The 13,047-nt window shown below is 39.6% G+C and overlaps 1 long non-coding RNA gene across 1 annotated transcript in view; it reads left to right on the top strand.

Annotated features, from left to right (window-relative positions):
- Positions 1 to 13,047, top strand: part of LOC309624415 — a 52,455-nt gene that overhangs the window by 23,194 nt on the left and 16,214 nt on the right. Inside the window, exon 6 of the long non-coding RNA XR_014241886.1 lies at positions 258 to 13,047. This exon is cut by the window's right edge and continues 16,060 nt beyond it. This is a non-coding gene — a long non-coding RNA (uncharacterized lncRNA). The remainder of the gene's footprint in view (positions 1 to 257) is intronic.

The raw sequence follows: 13,047 nt of genomic DNA, 5'->3' as shown, positions 1-13,047 counted from the left end.
GCCCTGGTCTGGGAAGATCCCACATGCCGCGGAGCAACTAGGCCCGTGAGCCACGATTACTGAGCCTGCGCGTCTGGAGCCCGTGCTCCGCAACAAGAGAGGCCACGATAGTGAGAGGCCCGCGCACCGCGATGAAGAGTGGCCCCCGCTTGCCACAACTAGAGAAAGCCCTCGCACAGAAACGAAGACCCAACACAGCCATAATTAATTAATTAATTAATTAATTAATTAATTAATTAAAAAAAAAAAAGACACAGGTTCAAGGGGCCCAGCTAGGACTTACTGAATCAGCACTTGTATTTTCATGAGCATCTCGGGTGATGCCGATGCATGCAAATGGCTCCTGAACCACACTTTGAGGAATGTTGCTCTAGAGGATAAATGTCTCTAATTGAAGAAAGGAGTTCTGAAGCAGTTACCGTCCAAGAAAACCCTTCTACATAGCATGACCTCAGTTTTTTAAATGTGCAGTCAAGTATGTTTCGCCCTTTCTTCCTTTCTAGCCTTTCCTAGTGTAGACCTAGACACATGGTATGTAACACAGGAGTGGTGCAGTTTAGGTAACCAGAACAGGAAACATCCAACTCAAAACACACCCCTTGATTGCAACATCTTTGGAACTGACCTGGTAGAATAGGTCTAGCTTTTCAAAGGATCACCCTTAGCTTATTTACCTTGGCAATCTTATGTGCATATTATCTGTATAATTGTGGTAGCCAGGTAAAACACTGTAACTTAAGATTTTACGTGACTATACAAGTAGCAATAAAATGGAAACAGACAAACAACGGACTCCCTCCCAAATAGTATTCTGTTTAACCTAAGTTCACCACTTTGGTGCTGCAGCTATGTAATTGGATCATTTTATAAAAGTCTTGATAATTCACATTTTTAGTCAAAAGAAAAGTTCAGAAAATTATTCTTCTGTTTCCTTTCTCTAGACACTAACATTAGAGTTCATATGCTTTTGGAGAGTCATTTTAGAAAAAGCGGAATGACTATTAAGCAGTAAAATATTAGGTAATAACTCACAGAAAAATTTATATGGGATTTGACTTTGACTTTTTGACCAGGGATCGAACCCACGCCCCCTGCATTGGAAGCGCGACATCTTAACCACTGGTCTGCCAGGGAAGTCCCCTAAATTTTCTTAATTAGAAGTTTTGCTTTTTCTGCTAGACTTGATGGATTAAAGTCTTAGTGATTCTGAGCCCTTGGTATTGCTTGAATCCATTTACTTCTCTCCATATCCACTACCAAGGCTGATCCACTTTCTTTCCCCTCCTGGTCTACATTCAGAGGCTCCTAACGGTTCCCCATTCTATTCGTGTCCCTTTCTAATCAATTCTCCATGTGAACTTCAGAGTGGTCATTTAATAAAATACACTGGATCATGTTATTCTTCAGCCTTCAGAGCCTTTCCTCAGCTAAAAAGTCCTCATCATGGCCCACAAGTTTCTGCACGATCTGCTTCTGGCCTCCGTTTCTAACCTCAACTCAATCCCATCTCCCTCCTGCTCGTGACACTTGAGTCACATTGCCTCCCTCATCCCCTTGGTTCTTTGATCCATCCATGCCTTCGCCTAACTCAAGGCCTTGGTGCAAGCCGTTTGCTCTACCTGAAAGTCTCTTCCCACAATTTCAGCTGGCTAAAGCCTGCCCCTCTTTTAGATCTGTGCTTAAATGCCACATCCTTATAGAGATCCTCCAAATCTAAATTACATCTCTCCCATTTTTCTCCTCATTGCATACTCTTTTCTCTCAGTACTTACCACGATCTGTACATATAAATGCATGTGTTTGTTAATATCTGCCTTTCCCATTAGTCTATCTTGAGAGAAAAATTATGCTCACGTTGTTCATTACTATATGCAAGTGCCTACGAGCGCACCTGGCCCTGAATGAATAAAAGTAAAGATTTGTAATTACCCAGTGTATTAGTTATCTACTGCTGTGTAACAAATTAATGCACAAACTTAGATATTAACTTAAAATGGATGGCTGTCATTCAGAGAATCTCATGAGTTGTAGTCAAGGTGTCAGCCAAGAGTGTACGCATCTGAGGGCCTGGGTGGGGCTGGAGGATCTTTTCCAAGAGGGCTTACTAACTAATTTTTCTGTGGGTTATTAAGGCTATTGGCAGGAGGCCTCAGTTACCTTCCACAGGGGCTGCTCTCTAGGGCTGTTTGAGTGTTCTCCTAATGTGATAGCTGGCTTCTCCTAGAGAGATGATCCAAGGGAGAAAGAGATTAAGGAGGAGGCCATCTATAACCTAATTTTGGCTATCACATATTGTTACTTTTACTGCATCTTATTTATTAAAAGCAAGTCAGTAAGTATAGGTCACTCTTAAAGGGAGAGAAAATAGCTCCATCTTGGAAGGGAGGAGTATCAAAGAATTTACGGTCATATTTGAAAACCATCACAGTTCTTCCTCTGGCCACAAATTACTTTTAATGTCTCCACATGCAAAATATACTAAACTCTTCCCCTTACCCCCCAAGAGTCTCATTCACTTAAATTATCAGCTTAAAATCCACGATGTTGGCTTCAAAATCAGGTCCAAGTGTGGAGAGACTCCTTGGGTGTAGTCCCCTTTAATACCATTCCCCTTGATCTGAAGACGTATAAACTGAAGAGACATGTTATCTACTCCTCCTGCAGCCAACATGCAATGGCGAGATGAGCCTGGCGTAACCACTGTAGACCCTCCTGTTAAGAAAGGGGAACATACAGTGTGCACAGGAGTCCTTGGTCCATGGCAATTCTGAAATCCAGCTGGGCACAGGTTGAAGTTCTTGATTAGAAGCAAGGCCTGGAAATAATTATTCATGGCTCTTGGTTCCACCCTCTGCTCTTATTTCCAACCTGTGAGCCATTGGTTTTGTTTAGTGAAAGATAGTATGTGTCTGCAGCTGAGTAGTTTTTTTTTTTTATAAATTTATTTAGTTATTATTTATTTTTGGCTGCATTGGGTCTCCGCTGCTGCACACAGGCCTTCTCTAGTTGCGGCGAGCGGGGGGCCACTCTCTGCTGTGATGCACGGCCTCATTGCTGCAGCTTCTCCTGTTGTGGAGCACGGGCTCTAGGCATATGGACTTCAGTAGTTGTGGCGTGCCGCCTCAGTAGTTGTGGCGTTTGGGCCTAGTTGCTCCGTGGCATGCGGGATGCTCCCGGACCAGGGCCTGAACCCGTGTCCCCTGCACCGGTAGGCGGATTCCCAACCACCGTGCCACCAGGGAAGTCCACCTGAGTAGTTTCTTGCAGCTTGCTTCCTGCTTGTAGAAGTTTGAGGGTCTAATGGCCTTTTTTCATTTTTCACTCTCTCTGTCCCTCTCAGTCCAGGCTTGTTGTATCTCTGCCAGTGTGATATATGTAGAAACATAAATATTTACAAGGCACAGAAATTATATGGAGGAAGAGATTAATTCTGCGTGGGCAAGGAGGGACTGGGAAGGCTCCAAGATGAATGAGGCCTAAGGGGCATTTTCAAGAATGAATAAAAATCCATTAGGAAGACCACACAGAGAGGAGCAATCTAAGTATAAGGTAGAGTGTGTGCGGAAGTACAGTGGACTCAAAATGTAACATATCTACAGGGACATACACATAACTTGGTATTAGTAGAACATGTGACACGTCAAGACTTTGGGGTTTTTCCTGTAACTCATTATTTCTCAAAATATGGTCTACCAACCTCCTACATCGAAATCATTTGGGCGTTTATTAAAACTGCAGCTTTCTGGATGCTACTCTAGACTTGCAGCATGAAACTCTCTGGAGGAGGGACTCAAGGATCCCTGAGTTTTAAGAGTAGCTGCTCTAGGCCATGGGTCTTAGAAGGTTTTCAGTAGGAGGTGGATTCCACGGCATCATTTGCATTTTTGATAAATTACTCCAGGAGCTGTGTGGAGGGTGGTAAGATGGTCAGAAAGGGAGATCAGTATGGAGGCTTTTGCGATGGTCCAGGTAAGAGATACTGAAGGCCTACAGAGGTGAAAAAAGGAAAATTGAGAGTTTTAAAGATAACGGAGAGAACATGAACACGAATATAATACAGTGGGGTTTTTATGTACATGCATATAGATGTGTAAAATTGACAATGCATAAATGTTTCAAGTTTTGTGAGAACACAGTGGAGTCAGAAAATAACACTAGCTGTTGGGGGAATGAGAGATGGGGAAGAGTGGGAGTCATATTTGAACTAGGACTTGAAGTATGAATAGGATTTTACAAAACAAAGAAGGGAGCTTAGATGTAGCAAAGCAGCGTGCATAAAGCAAAGTGAGGACCTGACATGCTTTAGAATAATAGGAAGTTGGGTTAGCTTTGAATATAGTTGCTTAAGGAAAAGTGGTGGCGCATGAGGCAGAAAAGGGAAGGGAGGTCACCAGAGACGGGCTGGCTGCTCACAGGCTGTTTCTTCCTCTTCCTGAGTGCAGCCATTTCCTTTGCACTTAAATGAAGCCATGTGGTAGAGTCCTCACAATTGCCAGGTGGTTGGAAGTGATCCGCACCATTCTAGGTCTACATCTCCTACATGCTAATCTCCATCTCACTGTAGGTATGCGTGGCAACCTTAGAAGCCACTTGTTGGAGATGGACAAAACCTGGGTTCCTGAATTACCTTTTGGAGCGTAGGTGCCCATGGATAAGGAACATCCATCTTAGATTGAATATAAGTAGGAGATAGACTCCTGTTTGGTTTGAGCCATGGCATATGAATGCCACGCAAAGAAATTTGGAATTTGGTTATCTCACAGGCAAAGAGGAGTCAACAGACATTTCAAATAGGGAATGATGTGATCTGGTTTGTTTTCAGGGGAAAATCACTTTCAGTATGTAGTAAAAAGAAGTCTCAAGGGGTAATGTGAGAGTCTTCCACAAATGTTCAGATGTTGTCTTGTGCGTGTATACATTCCTGTATTTAAAATAAATAACCAACAAGGTCCTACTGTATAGCATAGGGAATACATCTCAATATTCTGTAATAACCTAAATGGGAAAAGAATTTGGAAAAGAATTAATACTTGTATGGGTATAACTGAATCACTTTGCTGTACACCTGTACCTTATACATCACTGTTAATCAACTATACTCCAATATAAAATAAAATGAAAAAAAAAAGCTGTCTTGTGAATGGGGGGATTAGCTCCACTAGGGGTAGGGTGCAGACCAGACACTGAATGCATAAGTGAAAGTTGCAGGGGAAACAAGTACCACTCAAACTAGAAGGAAGAAATTTCTAAGAGAGTTGCTCCTACAAGGGTTTCCTCAGTGAGCTTCCTCTTTCTGAAGAGCTATCCCGTGGGAGGCTGGGGGACTTCCTGTTCAAGTTTTTGGTGGACGACTGAAATAGTATGCCTCTAAGGTGTTTTTCAGTTTTGGGATTCCAAGACCTGAAGATACATCGAGACTTGGGATCAGATGGCCAACTCACCAACTGAACCCACACTTGTTAATGGTGTGACTTGGGGCAAGTCACTTAGCCTTTCTGGAACTTGATTTCCGCATCAGTAAAATGGGGACAATAATAGAATCTACCTAACAGGGCTGTAGTGGGGGTTAAATAGTTAATAATGCCTGGTATATAATAAGCACTTAATAAATATTAGCTGTTATTGCTATAGTCCTTAAAGATGTGTCCTCCCTACCCCACACGAAGTGTGTAATTCATCTCTTCGTTATGTATATCATTACACATATTTTCACATTAGTTATCTAAACATTGACTTTGAATTCTCTTGTTTCATTTTGTGTGTACAGCCACAGTCACCCTTTCCATGTATGTAAGTTTGAACCTGCAACCAAAATTTAGCAGCTACAAAATTTGCATTACCTCCCCATCTACTTATTAATACTAATTTGTTTCCTCAGGATCATCTCCAGCAACTTGTTAAACAGACTCAGCTATCACATGATTATGAGAAAGAGCACAGAGGTTTCAAACACTTAACCACACACCCCCACACATACATACGCAATTCTCACGGAAAATAGCCTGTAAATTAACTTTAATAAAAAAAACAGACAGAAGTGAATTTTCTTACTGACTTTGCATCTTTTTCCTGAAACCTGTCTTTCTTTTAGTTTCTGAGAGTATGGCCCACATTAATTTGCATAATTGTACGAAATACTATTAGAGAGTTTTAGAGAAAACAGCTAGATTATAATACACTAGTCTTTTGATTCCCAGGAATATAGCTCTTGACCGTAAAAAAAAAAGGTAATTAACATGATATCTATTACTTCCTATTTTTTGTGATCTGGCTGGCTGCCTTGGCTTTAAGGAGAAGACTGGACTTGACCTTCCATTGCTGGGAAAGTTTATTAACTTTGCCTTAATTAAACCAGTGCTGTATAGTAGGAGCAAGGATATCACTGCCCCTTTGTTACTTTTGGCAATCCTCCCATTTCTCTTTTGTGATAAATTACCCACCCTTTGGCCTCTGATTATCCACCAGGGAAACAGGTTATTGCTGTGTAGAACAGAGGGGGAAGTATATTATCGTTTAATTTTCAACTGCAAGGGTTGGCATATTGTGTCAGGAACAAATAAATCTGAACAGTTACTAATCTAATGTTTAAGCAATTCTGGGCTTCTTTTATTAGGACTTTATGGAAGGCTATCTGCAAAGGCTGATATTCTGCTCTTGCTGTCAGATATCCAGGTTGTGAGGCCTTGACTTGGGTCTCCAGCCCCAGAAAGGAAGACGGTATCTTTTCTTCCAAGGAGTGAGACATTTGCTAGAGTGGTGCTCACAGAATAAGGAGGTAGCCTGTACAAGTACTGCAAATGTGTTTTAGAGGAGAGTCCTTCATTTAAAGCAGGGCAGCGCTTCCCTGGTGGCGCAGTGGTTAAGAATCTGCCTGCCAATGCAGGGGACACGGGTTCAAGTCCTGGTCCGGGAAGATCCCACGTGCCGTGGAGCAACTAAGCCCGTGCACCACAACTACTGAGCCTGCACTCTAGAGCCTGCAAGCCGCAACTACTGAAACCTGTGCGCCTAGAGCCCGTGGTGCACAACAAGAGAAGCCACCACAGTGAGAAGCCTGCGCACCTCAATGAAGAGAAGCCACTGCATTGAGAAGCCTGTGCACCTCAACGAAGAGTAGCCCCTGCTCGTTGCAACTAGAGAAAGCCCGTGCACAGCAACGAAGACCCAACACAGCCAAAAAATTAAATAAATAAATAAATAAATAAATAAAGCAGGGCATTTACACACCAAATTGTGAATATTTCTTTGGAGAAGGATTTGGTGAATGGTCAGCAAGAAGGATTTGATGAATGGTCAGCTTCCACTTTTAAATTTATATATACTCACATTGTTTGATTTTTTTAAAAATTTTTGATGAAAATTACATTTTTAATGAAAATGATGATGACAAAAACTAGTGGCTCTCAAAATTAAAAATGTTTTTAATTTTGGAGAGGCGCTCTGACTCTGTATACTGTCATTGCTAAAAATAAAAAAGTTGTCAGTTTTTGCATGTATTTCAGAAATGACCCTGTCACCAGGGTTATAGTTTGTAGTTTAGAATTAGGCTTGATTGAGTAGAGAAAAGGAGAGTAAATATGACATAGAGAGGAAGGTAGAAAATGAGATAATATGTACAAACCAGAATTCTTGAAGCACTGACTCTAAGAAATTGGCTTTGTTGGAGAGGAAGGTAAGCCTCTCAAAATGAGTATGTTAATTTGCTAGGGTTGCCATAACAAAATACCACAGACTGTGGCTTAAACAACAGAAATTTATTTTCTCATAGTTCTGGAGGCTGGACGTCTAAGGTATAGGTGCCAGCAGATTCAGTTCCTGGTGAGGGCCCTCTTCCTGGCTTGTGGATGGCTGCCTTCTTTCTCACATTGTCCATACGTGGTCTTTCCTCTGTGGGTGCACATCCCTGGTGTGTTCTAATCTCCTCTTCTTATAAGTTCACCAATCACGTTGGATAAAGGCATGCCTTAATGGCCTCACTTTAACCTAATTACCTCTTTAAAGGTCTTATCTACCTCTTTAAAGTTACATTCTGAGGTTCAGGCTTCAAGGTATGAATTTAGGGGGGAGGACACAATTCATTCCATAACAATGGATAAATTCTCCTAGAGCTTGTTGTTATTCTTACAGATTTCAGTGAGAATGAGTTGGGAATGAAAATGATTATAACTGTTCAAACGAATTGTAGTTTACTGAAGAACAATGGATAATCCCTAACCCATTGTGCAAAATAAAGAAAATTAAAACTGAAAATTAAATTGAGATGTAAACAAAGTTAGTCTACACATTCTACATACAATGGGATAATATTTAATGTATGAAGAACGATCAAGAAATGGTTCATTTACAGGGGAGGGAAATTACCTTGTTAAGAATGCTGGTATTTCTGATATTTGTATGGTTTATTTTGAAAACTTGCTACCATTATAGTCAAGGGACTTATGTTTATTATTTTTTAAAGAAAAGCAGACATGAAAAGAAACTATAAACATTAAACACACTGAAGCTTTAATAGAAGGTGTTATTCAGTAATAAAGAAAATACTCAGCTGGTATCTAATTCGAAATCCTTTTAAATCCTAATCAAAGTATTTTAATGAGTGTATATTTAAGAAAATGTTTATTTGACTATACGAAGAATTGAAAAGTAATAGCACCACAAATTATAATAGAAAATAAGAAACTTTTCACAATTTTCTAACTTTGAGTTATTCCAGGAGGTTTTTAGATTCTTTAGTGTTTGGAATGCTGAATGTCAAATTATTTCTAGAAGGATCTTTTTTTTTGCACTTGCTGTCAGCCTCCCGATTTGATATGTACCATGCATTGCTCACGTTGTTGCATTTTTTCTATGTTTAAATATTGTCTCCACCAATAAGACAGTAAGCATCTTGAGAAGAACTGTGACTAATTCATGGTTATTGCTCCAAAGCCTGGCATATAGTAGGTAGCTAGTGACATATTTTACTTATCAAGGTCAAGTAGTATAGAAATGTTCTCATACATTTGACTCTATTTTGAAAAACTGTGAAAATGTAAACTGAATTATGATAAAAATTATCAGGTGATTGCATGGTTGACTCTTTAGCTCTCAGGTCAGTTGTCCAAATAATTATCTCAGATCCCCAAATACTTTAACCTGAAATGCCTTGAAAATGGAGGTTAAAAGGTTGTTTTAATTTCTTTTCTCCAATTTCCTGTGTTAGGTATAGCATAGTGGTGAAAATATGAACTTCTGGGTTCACAATCCCAGCCTTGCCACTTACTAGCCATGTGACAATGGGCAAGTTACTGTATCTGTGCTGAGTTTCTTATCTGTACAATGGGATAATATTAATACCTACCTCTTAGGGTTTTTCTGAAGATTAAGTGAACTAACAGTGTAAAGCTCTTAGAAGAGTGCCTAGTGCATCCTAAGTGCTGTAAGTGTTTGCTTTTTTAGATGTCATTATTAGTTCCCTGAAATAGATGTAGACACTTTCCTGAACCCCAACCCAACTAATGTTTTGTCTCCCGCACTTGTGATGTTACTCAATTAAACAAGCAAAATAAAATTATGTCATTGATGAATGCATTCCACAAGTAAAGTAAATTTTAACCTGAGACATTAAAATGTATGCTTCCCAGGCCAAATCTGAGAGAGTTTACCAGCGTAGCAACAACGGCATCCATTCATTCAGAAACTGTGGCTCCCTCGGTCTTCTACAGTGAGTACTATGTGCTATGAATGCTCAAAAAATGAGCAGATTAAAGTGAAGTCCAGACAGGATTGATCAGAGTTCCCTAGTAAGGAATCACGTCAGAAATTTGATTAGGGCACAGAATGAGCTTTTTTTCAGGTGTGGCTTCCATGCTGTGGATCACTTAACAGAAAGGATGGAAGACTCGGCAGGACATCAGGAACCCTCACTTGGCAACCTTTCTGGGGCCAACAGGGCAATGTCCAGCAATTAAGGAGTACATTCTCACCAATAGGTCTATGGAATCATAAGGAAGTTGTGTGCCTGGGTCTGGACTTACAGTAACTGAGAGATACTGGAAGCCTGCGGGAGGTTTCCTCCTCCGGCAGCTAGGATACCTCTCTTTGGTTACAGTCTTGAAGTTAACCACTGGGATTTTATAAGAGGTCCTAACACTAACTGGCTGTATAGCTTTGGGCTTGTCACTCAAGCTCTTTGGACCTCCATTCCCTCATGGGTAAGTGAGGGGATAGGGCAAGGTGTTCTTTAAATTCTCTTCCTAATCCAATGTTCTATGATTCTGCAATGGAAATAGCAGCATAGTCAATAAGGATCTATTTCACTAACTCACCAACACCTCTTCATAAAAGCAAAATCAGAGTTTGGGCAATAATATAGTTAATTCATATTTTTAAAAAATCCTGTTCTGTGATTATACAGTGAACTAAAGAACTGGGAATGAACTAATTTAGACTTCTAATTCAATGGTTTTGGTTTTTTTAGCATTTGATTTTTAGGAGAAAGAAGCAAATCCAGAGAAAACAATTTATTATAAAAACCAATATCCCAAAATCCATTGTCAGAGCCTAGCAAGTTCTTGCTCCTATAATTTTCACATTGTTCATATGCTACAGTTATAGTTGATGCTCAGTAACATGTCCCTAAAATATCCAAGGCAGACTCAATTACTTAAACTAAGCTATACTTAGAAGTAAACTGTCCCAATATATTGTATATCCTTGCAGGTATATTCTAGAAAGCATTTTGGTCATAGCTACAAATCAAATGCATTTCCTGTAAAACTTTAATGAGAAAATTCAATTTTCCAGATCAGATTTTGATGAGCAGTGTTTCATGGTACTTTCACTAATAATCTGTGCGCATTTATGCAAGTCACTTCACTTCTGTTATCCTCATTTTCTCAGACAAACATACGGTAAGAGACAATGTCTAAGATGCTTTTTTATCTCTTAAATTCTACTTTCTATTCTATCTCTATAAATTCTAATTCTATTCTATCTCTAAAATTGAATTCAAGTCCTCTACCATTTCTTTCTTCGTTTTGAAAGATCCTTCCAGTTATTTTTATTCTGATTCTCCCCCAAAAAACTCCCTCTGCCCTGTATAGTCTCTCTGTTACCAGCAGATACTATTGCATGCTTTCATGGACACTGGCTGGCAAAGGAAATGTTGACTTCTCTTCTCCTTTTCTGCTTGCAGAGATGTATCTTGGGTGGTTTTATCACCCCCATGAGCCCCCATGAGGTGCAGATGGCTAAAGCTTGAGTTAGTTTCCTGATGCAAGGCTGACACTTTCCATCAATTTAATCAATCAGATACCTAGCAAATATATGACAGACGAGGCATAGCACTTGGCCCTAAGAATGTATATTCTCTACTTAAAAAGTTGGTGCTGATATATCTGGAATATTCAGAGAATTCTTAAATGCCAAACTGTATAGCCCTAACTGTAATTGCATTAGAAGTGCATGGAAGGGAGATTTGGGTTTGGAGTAGTCAGCAGAATTTGAGGGAGGAACTCTGACTTGCAGAGCATATTTAAGGAAGAATAATATGTATGAATCTTTAATGCCTTAACTCAATCAACAAAGATTTATTTAGTGGCTACAATGCATTGAACTCCTCTAAATGCTGGGAATACAGCAGTGGGCAAAATGGGAAGAAACTTTTCCCACACAGAGCTTTCATTCTAATAGAGGTGTGTAAGAAAAAATAAATAAGTAAAATACATATTATATCAAGTGATGATAAGAACTATGGAACTAAAAGGATATTTCAGTTAGTAAGGTAGGACTAGAGAATGATCTAAGTAGTGATATAATCTGACCATATCAAGCTAACACTCTCACTTTATAAATGAAGAAACTGAGGCTCAGAGGGGTTAAGTAACATAGCTAAGGTCACCCAGTTTATTAGCAAGAAAGGAATAAAATCCAGGCTCACCAGTTCCTACATAATGTTCTTTCCAATCACGCACACACATTCTAAATGGTCAAGTCACACAGTTTAAGATGTGGGAGTGAGCAGAGCTTGTGTAGGACTTGAGGGGGCAGACACTTTGTGTTGGGGGGAAGTGGAAGATATGATTAGATGGGAAGGATAATGCCAAATCTGGAAAGCCAGACAGGGAATTTTTTGGGGGGGGGGTTGTTGCCCATCTTTTATTTTGTCAAACATTATCAACATCATTTCATAAAAGAAAGGACATCCTATCCCCAATAAACTTAGAAGCACATATTGCAGAATAAGCAAGTTTGCCCTAAAACAAGACCTTTAGCTATTTCCATGGACCATCCTTGATTTCTCCATCATGCTGCTGAGTAGTGAAAAGTCGGTGTTCAAGAACACCTCAGATGATGGTGTGCTATCAATAGCTTCTATGAAAGCAGGAAGCTGGCATGCTCAGTGGCTATACGGCAGACCGGGAAGTTTAGATTTGATGTGGGGATAAGAAAGAAATGAATATAATGACCCTTAGAAAAGTTTAACAATATTTAGTTGATTATTAAATCATCAGATTAAAAAAAATGCTTCTCTATGTGAGTTCCCTCTCCTCCCCTTCCTTCTTTCCCTCATAGTTTCCTGAAAAATAATTCCTTTGTCTAATGCTATTCACCATCAGGTAGAGCAGTTGTGTGTTCTGAGAATATCAAAGACACGATGCTATGGTTTATCTCAAAACTAGAAAGAAGGTATTGGGTAAAATAAATATTTTATTGCAGCTCCACATTTAGAGATTAAACTGCTGGTGAAATGAGTGTAGAATGAGAACTAAATCTAGACATTAGATTTAGATAAAATGAGCAAGTTGAATCAGATGTAAATTAAGAGATGCTGTTACTCATCCTTTCATCATAAATTGGGAGCTAAGTACTTAAGTTCCTTTGGGAGCTAATACATAAATTATAAACCAGATCATACATTTCCTTAAGTGCAGCAGTCATGGTTGCTGATTCATTTTCACTTCAAGTTTCCAATAATTAAGAGAGAAAGAAAGAGAGAAACCACCAACAGAATGTACAAATGAGAATTTATTTGCAGATCTGAAGATGCCGTAACAGCAATGTAGG

The sequence above is a fragment of the Balaenoptera borealis genome, assembly GCF_965194805.1.
Source record: "Balaenoptera borealis genome assembly, chromosome: 2".
Classification (NCBI taxonomy): Eukaryota; Metazoa; Chordata; class Mammalia; order Artiodactyla; family Balaenopteridae; genus Balaenoptera; species Balaenoptera borealis.
The sequence above is the reverse complement of the archived record's forward strand: the minus strand, read 5'-3'. Positions and strand labels throughout refer to the sequence as shown.